Source organism: Chiloscyllium plagiosum, unplaced genomic scaffold (genome assembly GCF_004010195.1).
Source record: "Chiloscyllium plagiosum isolate BGI_BamShark_2017 unplaced genomic scaffold, ASM401019v2 scaf_5579, whole genome shotgun sequence".
In the NCBI taxonomy this organism is placed as follows: domain Eukaryota; kingdom Metazoa; phylum Chordata; class Chondrichthyes; order Orectolobiformes; family Hemiscylliidae; genus Chiloscyllium; species Chiloscyllium plagiosum.
In genome coordinates, this window is record NW_025213042.1 from 6,136 (window position 1) to 19,453 (window position 13,318).

The 13,318-nt window shown below is 47.5% G+C and overlaps 2 non-coding genes across 2 annotated transcripts; one reads left to right on the top strand and one right to left on the bottom strand.

The window, feature by feature from the left end:
- The first annotated feature begins 2,001 nt into the window (after window positions 1–2,001).
- Window positions 2,002–2,073, top strand: trnaw-cca. Its single transcript has one exon. It is a non-coding gene; the product is annotated as a tRNA-Trp (tRNA).
- A 7,146-nt stretch (window positions 2,074–9,219) lies between these two features.
- Window positions 9,220–9,291, bottom strand: trnam-cau. Its single transcript has one exon. It is a non-coding gene; the product is annotated as a tRNA-Met (tRNA).
- Between the last annotated feature and the right edge of the window lie 4,027 nt (window positions 9,292–13,318).

The window sequence follows — 13,318 nt, forward strand, 5'->3', positions numbered from 1 at the left end:
TGTTCATGAGACATGATTTCCCAAGCATAAAGCCATGATAACTATCCCTAATCAATTCTTGCCTTTCCAAATGCATGCAAATCCTGTCTCTGAGGATTCTCTCCAAAAACTTGCCCATCACGGATGTCAGGTTCACTGGTCTATAGTTCCGTTTTCCTTACCACCTTTCAAAAATAGTGGCATCACATTAGCCACCCTCTAGCCTTCTGGCACCTCACCTGTGACTATTGATGATAGAAATATCTCAGTAAGAGGCCCAGCAATCACTTCCCCAGTTTCCCACAGAGTTCTAGGGTACTCCTGATCAGGTCCTTGGGATTTATCCACTTCTATGCATATCAAGATATCCAGCAATTTCTCATCAGTAATATGGGCATTTTTTCAACATGTCACCATCTACCTCCTCACATTCTAGATCTTCCATGCCCTTCTCTACAGTAAACACTGATGCACAATATCCGTTCAGTATCTCCCCCCCCCACCCGCCCCCCATCGACTGCAGCTCCTCATTTTCTCTCGTCATCCAGCATTCCCAAACCTACCAGCCTTTCCTTTCACCCAAACAGGAATATACTCTACATCAGACAATCTCCGGATGAAGGAGCGTCGCTCCGAAAGCTAGTGTGCTTCCAAGTAAACCTGTTGGACTGTAACCTGGTGTGGTGTGATGTTTTAACTTTGTACTCCCCAGTCCAACACCGGCATCTCCGAATCAGGAATATACTGTGTCTGGACTCTTGTTATCTCATATTTGAAGGCTTCCCATTTTCCAGCAGTCCTTTAACCTGCGAACATCTGCCCCCAATCAGCTTTTGAAAGATCTTGCTTAATACCTGAGTCTTCCTCCAATTTATAACATTCAACTTTTAGATCTGATATATTATTTTCAATCACTGTTAATAGAATTATGGTTACTGGCCCTTAGGTTTTGCACCCTCGCCAGTATGTACATCCACATTGTGAATTAGAAAATGTCCCTGTACACACTTAATAAATTCCTCTATTTGGCAGATAGGTAAATGGGTAGGAGTTATACCTTGGGTCCACTCTTCCTTCATTCCCACCAAGCCTAACCCCATTCTCACCCCAATAGTCCAACGGCACTTTCCCGTGCAACTGCCGAATGTCTGACACCAGCCCATTTACCTGCTCCCTCCTCTCTATCCAAGGGTCCAAACCTACCTTCCAGGTGAAGCAGTACTTGACCTGCACTTCCCACAACCCAGTCTACTGCAGTTGCTGCTCATAATGTGGTCTCATCTACATTTGGGGAAAACGAAGCATAAACTTGGTGACTGCTGCACAGAACATCTACGTTCTACCTGCAAAAAAGACCCTGAGCTTCCAGTTGCCTGCCAATTCCACACCCCACCCTGTTCCCTGGCCAACATCTCTGTATCAGGTTTGCTGTACTGTTCCAGCGAAGCTCAGCACCAGCAGAACGAAGAGAACCGAATATTACACTTGGGGAGCATACATCCCTCTGGTCCCAATATCGAATTCAATAATTCTCGGGCCTGAAATCCATAGTATCCTCGTCCCTTTCACACACACCAAGCCTTGTTATCACATGGTCTGTCATTACACACTACCTATTCTTAGCCACGAACAGTCTCCATTCACCCTCCCACGCAGATCGTTATCAACTCCCTTTCCTGTCCACAGTTCTCCCCTCGCTTTGTGCTCTGTCCTGATCTATCATTAACTGCATCCGCCTTCCTCCCACAATATCTCCTGCATTTTAACCAACATTTTCCCAATCACCATCAGTTCTGTGGAAGGGTCACCGGCAACTCCTGTTTTTTTGTTTCAGATATACAGCATCCACAGTTCTTTCACCTTTTTATTGAGGCAGGGTTGGAAATTACTTCGAGAGACAGAAGGAGAGGGGGCAGAGACAGAACACACATGAACTGTTGATCTCCGTTGTTACTCATAACGTAACATCATTGCAGTGCGATCACTTCCCTTAAGCATGAATAGAGGTCGCGGGCAATCCGTGAGCTTGTGGCGCAACGGTAGCGCGTCTGACTCCAGATCAGAAGGTTGCGTGTTCGAATCACGTCAGGCTCACAGACGTCATCTTCTTGCATTTCAAATCAAGAAAGGAGAACGTTCACTCCGGATATCTGTTGAGCCAAATCTTCTTTGCGGAAATTTTCGATCACACGTGAAGCTTTGCTGTCAGTTTGATTTGTGAACACTGTGTCAGGGAGGTGGTGTGCCCATTGTTTGGGTAAATGCTCAGCTCCCCCAGTTCATCACGGGATTAAAACACAACCGCCTTCCTCTGGGCAGCCGCTTCGTTCAGTTGGTGACAGCGAGGTGTGAATTAACGTAATACCGATATTTTTACAACATAATCCAGAGACTCCCAGCTTTATGTTTCAATCTATCAGGAGAGTGATAGCGAGTTTAGATAGAAATGTTTCCCACCAACAGCAAATCCTTTCCTCTCACTGGACACAGTTAAAATTATCTTTATTCAACAGGAGAAGCGGAAACGCTAGTCTGACGGCATCTCTCCACATTAACGGTGAGTCTGAATTTTATAAACGGTGTCAGTAAAATCCAGTGGCGGACACTGATTAGGTTCAATCGATTTTTTTGCCAAGCGTAATTCACCGAGAGGATGCTGCTGTGTGAAACAGCGTGGGGAATTACTGCAGGACCTCCTGCACATGGAACACACCGCAACTGATGTGTTTCACCTTCACCAGTTTATTCCTATCTCGGAGAAGAGAGGTTTGATGATTCGGATCATAGCAGCCAGACAGAGGACAGGAGAAGAGCACTCAGACCTTCACAAGCTTGTCACCACAGCTGGGTCATCGTGGCCTGTGTATCAGTATGGGATAGTAATCTGCATCTACTGACTGGAAGCACAGCAAATTGGAGTGCTGGTGGGAATATCACACAGGAGAAAGCGGCTACGACCTATCAACTGGGGTGGCTCCCAATGCGCAACTCCGCTCACCTCAACTGAATAACTGTAAACAAATTACTCAGTGATTCAAAAGAATACTCGGTTTTGAATCTGCATTGTCTCATGTACCTTTGAGAATGATGTCAAAACACCTTCATTGCTGTGATGGAGTATCCTGTTGGGCAGAATATACCTGTTGTCAAATTTCCTACGTTCTGTTGGTCCAACTCCGATTTCACTCAGAATCACCTTCTCCCTGGAAATCTGCACATTGTTACATTGAACATGCCCACCGAATTCCCTTTTGTGTCCATTGAATCTGTCTCTTTGTCACTGTCAGACAGCGACTTACTGACCCCACTCCCTATCCGAAAACCATCTTCCTAATGTCACTTTTACTTATTTTCCTGATGACTTTCAATCTCTGCCAAATCATTCTCGATCCTTTCAGGCCTGAAAACGGTCTTCCTAATGTCACTTTTACTTATTTTCCTGATGACTTTAAATCTCTGCCAAATCATTCTAGATCCTTTCAGGCCTGGGAGCATTTTCACTGCATTATTTCCTCTGTCTAAAACCCTCATGACGTGAGAGCTGCCCCAAACTTTCCAATCTCCCTTCATTGCTGACATTCCTCAGGACGGCACCATTCACATTAATCTGTTCAGCGCTGTCTGCAATCACTTCACTTCCCCGCGTACTGAAGTGTCACCCTCAGAATTGAGCGTAATACTGGTGGAGGATTCATTCAAACTCGGGTTGCGCGGGCGAAAAATCTGCAATACTTGTTTTCACGGCTCTGCGCCGTCCCTAATTCAGGCAGTCCGATCTTATTTAACAAAGCGGCTTTTTGAGAAAATCCATCAGGTATTTTTGCTCAGGTCAAATTAAGGAATGATGGTCCGCCTGGGATTGGAACCCGGGAACTCTTGCACGGCTGCATATGCTCGAAGACCCAAAGCTAGAATCAGATCACCAGCCATGGATGCAGCCACGTCCGGAAGCAGCTGAGACTTGCTCAGTACGAAATACATTGTACATTGCTCCCAGAATTGCAAGTAGGGAAGAGTCTCAAGAATATCTGCTTCTCAATCTGTCTCCCTGCTCCCAGGACGCTGCTGTTTGTCCCGTCCCCAGGGATCGGGCTGTCTCCACTGGAACCATTTCGTTTCTCCTTGCAATCTGTGCTGGAGGAAGGCAGAGCCCATTCGCTCTTCTGCTCTCTCACTCTCACACTATTACGTGAGGCAGGAGAAGTCAGTTACAGTCATGCGTAGGAAATGGGCAACTTTGAACTTGTTCCAAAGGTCCTGTTAACGGAGAGATAGAAAGATGCTGTGCTGTCGGGACAGAGAGAAATGGACACCGGAGACTCTTCCCTCAGGTAAATTGGTATGAGTGCATTTTTGTGCAGCCTGCTTGGTGTTCAGAATATGTCTTAACACAACAATCCTACCGGAAGTCTTTTCTTACACCGTTGGTTTCTTTACTGCGGGAAATGGACTAAAACAGCAAGTCATGTGTTTCAACTTCGCCGGTTCATTGCCATCTGAGAGCAGAGGTTTCACACGAGATCAGGACACACCGTCAGAGAACAGGACAAGACAACTCAGAGCTCCACAAGGGTGCCAGCGCAACTGTGTAAATTTGACTTGTGTATCGATATGATATATTGAGCTCAGATACCCGAAGTTTTGGGAAACAAATGATATGGCAAGGAAAAGAACAGAGCGCCGTTATACGGGAAAGCTACTAAAGACATTAAGTGAGTCGGAGAAAATGGTTTCGCTTCTGGGTTATGATCCCAGCATGCACACGTTGTGCCATTCTCCTGCATTGCACGGTAGCTTTTCCAGAGAAGTATTCAGCTTTTCATCTGGCGTGTGACTTGCATGTTCGAGAATGACGTCAAAAGATCTTCACTGCTGCAGTGTCATGTGCTGTTGTGCAGACATGTCGCCGATGTGCAAATATAAACTCAGAGAGCAATATACATCGGAGACTCTGAGCCAGCTGAAACTTGCTCAGTGTGAAATACATTCCACATTGCTCCAAGAATTGCAAGAAGCAAAGTGTTTCCAGAACATCTGCTTGTCATGCTGTCCCCGGGCGCTGATATTTGTCTCATCCCCAGGAACTGGTCTATCTCCACTGGCGGATAATTAAACCAACTTGTTTCTACTTGTCCGCTTTTCTGGAGGGAGGGAAGAGCCCATTCGCTCTTCTGCTCTTTAACTCCCAATCCCTTGGGGTGAGAGGTATCACTTACACTTTTTGGGCGGCACGATGGCACAGTGGTTAGCACTGCTGCCTCACAGCGCTAGAGACCCGGGTTAAATTCCCGCCTCAGGCAACTCTCTGTGTGGAGTTTGCAGGTTCTCCCCGTGTCTGCGTGGGTTTCCTCCGGGTGCTCTGGTTTCTTCCCACAGTCCAAAGATGCTCAGGTCAGGTGAATTGGCCATCCTAAATTCCCCGTAGTGTTAGGTAAGGGGTAAATGTAGGGGTATGGGTGAGTTGCGCTTCGGCGGGTCGGTGTGGACTTGTTGGGTCGAAGGGCTTGTTTCCACACTGTAAGTAATCTAATTAGTGGGAAGTGAGTAACTTTGATTGTGAATTGCCTCCAAACGTCTGTTTTCGGAGAGATAGAAAGATGCTGTGCTGGCGGGGCAGAGAGAAATGGACACCGAGGACTCTTCCCTCAAGTAGATTCATATGAGTACATTGTTGTGCAGCCTGCTTGGTGTTCAGAATTCGTCTTCACGCAGCAATCTTACAGAAAATCTCTCGCAAAGTGGACATCGCTTTCATCGCTGCGACCGCGCAGCAGTTAACATCTGAGCCCAAGTGTCCCAGATGAAGAGAATCCGAGTGAAACCTTCACTCACTGAGAGTCATCCCCACGGCCCTGAGCTGAGGGACTGCAGGCAGTCCAACACGGAAGCGACGGTTAAATGAACCATTGTTACTCCCTCAGCCTCTCTGTCCTATAGACAGGCAGCGGGACGGCATAAACACGTACCATCGTTCTCCCGCCGACAGAGGCGGTGCAGCCCATCGTGTTCACGGCGACTCTCTGCCACTTGTCTCTTTCTGAGGTGATTCACAAGCAGTGATATCTGTCCGAATGGTAACACAGTTTCTGACGTGCTGATCGTCTTGTCATTCACATCCGAACCGGCGTGGCGAATTACGGCAGGCAAGGCACGAAATCACAAGGTATGCGTTTCAACTTTATCAGCTCATTGGCATCTCAGAGAAGTGGGTTTACGATTCAGTTCGTAGGAAACCGACGAAGAACAGGAGAAGACCACTCAGACCTCCAAAAGCCCGTCCTTTGAACGGTGTGAGTTTCGCAACTCTATAGGTATGATACGGGGCATTTAGACACACAGGTCTTTTGAAAGGCAAGATGCCGAACGGAGCCCCTGAACAAGGAGACACTGAACAATAGCAGAGGATGGTTTCGATCCTTCGACCTCGGGGTTATGGGCCCAGCACGCTCTCGCTGCGCCACTCTGCTCTTACGCACAGTGCCGTTTTCCACAGGTCCCTTCAGCCTTTCGTCTGACGAGACTGTTGTCAAAGATCTCCACTGCTGTCGTCTTATATGGTGTTGCGCAGACGTATGGAGGCTGTGTAAATATAAACTTTTTCTAACTTCCCACATTCTGTTGGTCGAACTGTGATTTCACTCTGAAGAGACGCCATGCGGTCCACCTTCGCTCTGCTGGGTCGACACAGTAAGTAAACGTGGGTCTCTATTCGTATCATTCTCTTGCCTTCTCCATGTAATTCTGCACATTGTTACTTTAAACATGACCACCGAATTCCCGTTTGCGTCTCATGAATCTGCCTCTTTGTCAGTGTCAGTTAGGGATTTACTGACCCCAACCACTCACTGTACGAAAGCGTTCTCCTTAATGTCACTTTTGGTTCTTTTCCTCATGTCTTTAAATCTCCGCCGAATCGTTGCCGATCCTTTCAGGTGTGGGAGCATTTTGACTACATTACTTTCTTTGTCTCGACTTCGCATGACTTGGAAAGCTTCAATGCCAGATTTCAAACTTCGGTTCTCCGACGAGAGCTGTCCCAAATTTCCAATCCACCCTCATCGCTGACATCCCTCAAACACCGCAACACTCACGTCAACCGATTCAACGCTATCTCCAATAATTTCACTTCGCTGCTTTCTGTCCCATTGGTTCTCCAGGGAGCCCAACCTCGTTTAACGAAGGTGCTTTTTGAGAAAATTAAATAGGCACTTTTGCACAATTCATGAAACGCGGGCTAGTCCGGGATTTGAACCCGGGATCTCTCGCAAATCTGCGTCAACGAAGACCCAAAGCGAGAATCATACCCCTAGACCAACGAGCCACACAGCAGGTGGGCCTGCGCCCCCGCTCTACCTCTTGAACCAGCTGAGTCTTGCTCAGAGTGAAGTATAGTTGACATTGAACAGACTGGGGCTGTTTTCTCTGCAACGTCGGAGGCTGAAGGGTGACTTTATGGAGGTTTACAAAATTATGAGGGGCATGGATAGGATAAATAGGCAAAGTCTTTTCCCTGGGGTCGGGGAGTCAAGAACTAGAGGGCATAGATTTAGGGTGAGAGGGAAAAGATATAAAAGAGACCTAAGGGGCAACATTTTCACGCAGAGGGTGGTGCGTGCATGGAATGAGCTGCCAGAGAAAGTGGCGGAGGCTGGTACAAATGCAACATTTAAGTGGCGTTTGGATGGATATATGAATAGGAAGGGTTTGGAGGTATATGGGCCGGGTGCTGGCAGGTGGGACTAGATTGGGGTGGGATATCTGGTCGGCATGGACGGGTTGGACCGAAGGGTCTGTTTCCATGCTGTACATCTCTATGACTCTATGAACAGCTGCTTCTCATTCTGTCTCTGAGCTGCCGTTTGCCCGTCCCCAGGAACAGGGCCCTCTCTACTGGCAGAAAATTAAATCGTTTTCTTTCTAAACTTTTCTCTGACACCGGACTGACCAGTGACAAGCATTACCCTCCTCAACATAGGGTACAGAGAACAGGAGAAGACCCCGCAGACCTCCACGAGTGTGTCATCTCAACTGTGCATTTTGGGCCAGTATATCAATGTGAAATATTTACGTCGAAGATTTTTGGAAAGCAGATGAGAAGGCGAGGTGCACAACAAGCTGCTAAAGACAACATTGAGTGAATAGGAAAGATGGTTTCCCTTCTGGGTTATGCTCCCATCACGCACCGGCAGACATATCACCCACAAGCAAATATTAACTCTGTCTAAATTGCCACATTCTGTTTTTGCGAACCGTGATTTCACTCAGAAGCACAATTTACCTGCTCCCTCCTGAATATCCTTCCAGGCTCGAACATATCTTCCAGGTGAAGCAGCACTTCACCTGCACATTTGCCGCAACCTAGTCTCCTGCATTCGCCGCTCATAGTGTCGTGTCCCCAACCGAGCATGAAGTATAATCTGGATGACTGCTTCGCAGAACACCTCGGTTCTGCCCGCAAAAAACGGACCTGAGCTTCTGCTTTCCTGCCACTTTAACACGCCACCCTGTTCCCTGGCCAAAATCTCTGTCTCAGGCTTGCAGCAGTGTTCCAGCAAAGCTCAGCTCCAGATGGAAGAACAACGCCTCATATTCCACTTCAAAACCCTACAGCCCTCCGGTCTTCAAGATCGAGTTCCATGACTTTAGGGCCTGAAATCCCCCATGTCCTTGACCCCTACCACACACATACGAGTCCCTTGTTATCACATAGTCTGCTACGATACACTACTTATTGTTAGCCACGAACGCTCTCCATTAACAGTTATTCACCCGCCCACACGGATCGTTATTCACTCCTTTGTCCCCTCTCTGAGCTGGCGGGAAAGAGAGCAATGTACACTGGAGACTCTGAGCCAGCTGAAACTTGCTCGGTGTGAAATACATTCCACTTTGCTCCAAGAATTGCAAGCAGCAAAGAGTTTCCAGAACATCTGCGTGTCATTCACGTCGGAACCGGCGTGGCGAATTACTGCAGGGAAGGCACGAAATCACAAGGTATGCGTTTCAACTTTATCAGCTCATTGGCATCTCAGAGAAGTGGGTTTGCGATTCAGTTCATAGGAAACCAACGAAGAACAGGAGAAGACCACTCAGACCTCCAAAAACCCATCACTTGAACGGTGTGAGTTTCGCCACACTATAGGTATGATACGGGGCATTCAGACAGTAAGTCTTTGGAAAGGCAAGATGCCGAACAGAGTCCCATCGCAAAGGAAAGTCGCTCAAGGAGACACTGAACAATAGCAGAGGATGGTTTTGATCCATCGACCTCTGGGTCATGGGCCCAGCACGCTCCCGCTGCGCCACTCTGCTCTTACGCACAGTGCTGTTTTCCACAGGTCCCTTCAGCCTTTCATCTGGCGCGTGACATGCACGTTCGAGACTGATGTCAAAGATCTCCACTGCTGTCGTCTTATATAGTGTTGCGCAGACGTATGGAGGCTGTGTAAATATAAACTTTTTCTAACTTCCCACATTCTGTTGGTCGAACTGTGATTTCCTTCTGAATAGACGCCATGCGGCCCACCTTCGCTCTGCTGGGTCGACACCATTTCACTTGCCTGTTTTCTGCCCCATTCGTTCTCCAGGCAGCCCAACCTCGTTTCACGGCGGTGCTTTTTGAGAAAATAAATGGGGCATTTTTGCACAAATCAAGTTCAGAGACTTGATTTTTTGGGAAGCGGATGAGAAGGCGAGGTGCAGAATAGAGCGCCGTTATATGGGAAAGCTGCTAAAGACGACGTTGAATGAATAGGGGAGAATGGTTTCTCTTTTGGGTTATGGTCCCAACACGCACGCATTGTGCCATTCTCCCGCATGGCTCGGCAGTTTTTACAGAGAAGTATTCAGCTTTTCATCTGGCGTGAGGTAGGCACGTTTGAGAATGACGTCAAAAGATCTTCACTGCTGTCGTGTCATATGCTGTTGTGCAGACATATCGTCTATGTGCAAAAATAAACTCTCTCTAAATTCCCACATTCTGTTTTTCGAACTGTGATTTCGCTCAGAATCACTAATTATCAAAACTCGCAATATTCAAACTTTAACAAAGTGCTCATAGAAATGATTAGTGAACACCTGGAAGAAATTCTTCCAAACTTACCTGAGGAATTTCGCTTTGAGGGGTCTTGAACTTTAAGTGGAAGGAAGGGAAGTTTGCCTCGAGGCTGTTTAATGTGGAGATGTGTTCTCCATGTAAACTGGTCGTAGTTGACCATCCCAGTGCTTCCCGATGCGGGGCTGCCTGACCCCCAGGGAGGTTTACTTGTAGCAACTGGAGTGAATCCAGAGAGGGAGCAGATTCTGCAAAGGTGCTCAAATACTTTCTACCTCTCTTTTAGGTATTTTCCTTGTGTATTCCCTCAGTTTGGCACGTATGCAGTTTGCACGCTGGAAAATGGTTGCTTTTTTCCTCATGTTCACAATTAAAAGTGTAGTTTTTCATGGAACTGAGCCGCACTGAAAGGATTGACATATTGATATATATATATATATATATGTACACGCATTTAGTTTAAGATTAGAGTAGATTAGATTTGAATGAAGTTTTCCTCTGAACACACCTAAGCCTATCTGGCTGCATGAGGGATTTCAGGTTTCTGTGTGCTGGGTATTATGTGATCAGCAGGCATCTGGCAAACTATAGGAACTGCCATCCATGTTATGTTCGTTTAAGTGTACTGCCATTGATCACTTATTTTGTGATTTTTTTTTTGCAGGAAGACGTGCCGAAAGAAATCTGAAAACAAATGATACATCAACTTCTGACAGAGCCACTTGATTCATTGGGACTTGAATATCAGCAGCCATTCCAATCAAGAAGACATGGTTGCTTTTGTTTGCTTGAAAGATTTTGGACACTGGTGCGGCAGGAAGAATACTGAGACACCGAGTGAGGGAGAGTCAGTGCGCTGACTGTGAAAAGTCACACCATTTACTCAGCTGGGGGAATCAAAGTCTCATCCCTCACGGTGGGGATAGACTATGTCCCCGTTCTGATTGTAATTTCAAACCCAGATCAACACAAGGAAAGCTCCCCTAATGGGGAAACTGGGGAAATGTGGGGACTGAGGGAAAGGATTCCCTTCCCCATCCCTGCTGGAAAGCCACAGGCGTATTCACAGCGGGGAGAGGCCATTCACCTGCTCGGTGTGCAGGAAGGTCTTCAGTCGGATCAGCCATCTGGAGACGCACGAGTGGGTCCACAAGGGAGAGAAGCCATTCACGTGCCCCATGTACGGGAGGGAGTTCACTCAATCAGCTGCACTGCTGACCCACCAGTGGGTCCACACCGGAGAGAGGCCGTTCACCTGCTGTCAATGCGGGGAGGGCTTCACTGCTCCTCCCACCTGGGGAGGCACCAGCGCGTTCACGTGCCATCGCAGGGGGAGGGAAGGAGCGATGGGCGAGCGCCGCAAACAACACCGCTCTGGGGACACTCCGGTTCGAATCCCGTCGCGGCAGATGGCAGAATTGGGATTCGGTCAGTAATCTGAACTTCAGAATCTAAGGATGAAACCATTTTCAGAGGGCAAAAACCCATCTGATTCACTCATGTCCTTTTCAGTGATGGAAACTGCCTTTGCGGGAAAGGATTCACTCAGTCGTCCCAACTGCATGCTTTACCCGACTGTACGAAGAATCCAGTTACAAAGGGACAACTCAACTGACCAATAATAAAGAAAGTGTGGTGGGGGAGTGGGGGTGAGTGTGTGCACTTTGAGCTTGAGGTGCTTTTTTTTTAAGAAAAGCTTGTTTTTGTCCCCCTTGTGATGTGGAGATCTGAAGCTGTAACAAAGTTGGGTCGCAGTAAAGGTTATCTGAACTTACTGTCAGGCTTAAACTCTCATTGAAAGCCGCCCCAAAGACTTGTATGTGTGAGTGCATGCATGAGACAGAGCGTCTGTGTGTGTGCGTGTGCATGCTGGGTAAAGTGTGCGTGTGATGGAGTATAATTGTGTGAGAAGGAGTGTGCATGGATGTGAGTGTGAGGGGTGTCTCAATGTGTGTCTGAGAGAGAGCCTGTGTATCAGAGTGGGTCTGCACGACCGTGTGAGTACTTGAGTGTGTGTGTGTGTGTGTGTGTATGTGTGTGTGAGAGAGAGAGAGAGAAAGAGAGAATTTGCGTGTGTATTGTGTAGCTGGGTCTCCTGTAGTGAGACATGGACCCAAGGTGATCAGCTAAGGTCATTCTTGTGTGTTCCAAACTTGTTATCAGCCTCTGCTCGGCCACTAGAAATGATTAAGCAGTTAAGCAGTTTCACAACACACACTGGAGAGGGCAAGGTGAAGGGCTTATGTCTGAAACGTTGATTCTCCTGCTCCTTGGATGCTGCCTGACCTGCTGTAATTTTTAAGAATCACATTCTCGACTCTGACCTCCAGCATCTGCAGTTCTCACTTTCTCCTCATGGGTGAGGTGGGGCTTGTCTTTTATTCACTCATTCACGCTTGCAGCCTGTCCTTGGTTGTGGCCTAACTGTGCATATATCAATGCAAGTTTCAGAAAGATTTCTACAGCTTATTTTTTTTTAAAAAAAGAACATTCTTTCAGACTTTAACAACGTTTCTGAAGATATGATTTTAGCTATTCTCAATTTTAAAAATCAGTCATTTCTCCCTATTTCCCAGGTAGAATCGTCACCACCCATTCTCTCTTTCTCCTTAAAAGGGCTTGATACAGCGATCAAAGAGGGCTCAGGCACCATAAAGGATGGGGCCGGTCGCTGGTGGGGGTGGAGAAGGGAGAGAAATGGGAGGGGGACAGAGGTTGGGGGGTAGAGAATGACTGGGGTTCAGCGGGTTATGGGGAGAGAATGGGGATGCAGTGTGAGGAGAGAGAATTTGCAGGGGGTAGTGGGTGGGGAGAAAATGGACGGGGGGGTGCAGAGTGTGAAGAGAGAGACAGCACAATCCTACCTTCCCCAGAACTGGTATCAGTGTGCCACGAACGAACCCACTCCTCCCACAGCAGACTTGGGGCAATCCTTTCTCAATATACGCGTGGCTAAGGCAATGGAATCATATCATCCCTACAGGCCATTCACACCGACCTTCCCAACAGCATCCCATGCAGACCCACTCGATTATGCTACAGCTCTGCAATTCCACATAGCTATTTCCTGATGAAGGGTTTTGCCGGAAACGTCGATTCTTCTGCTCCTCGCACACTGCCTGACCTGCTGTGCTTTTCCAGCACACACTCTCGACCCTAATCTCCAGCATCTGTAGTCGTCACTTTCGCCCTGTAGGGGGTGAATGTTCTATGCCGAGTCTTTTGAATCTCTTCAAATCTTTCCTCCTCACCCTAAACCTGTACCCTCTAGTTTTGGAATACCTC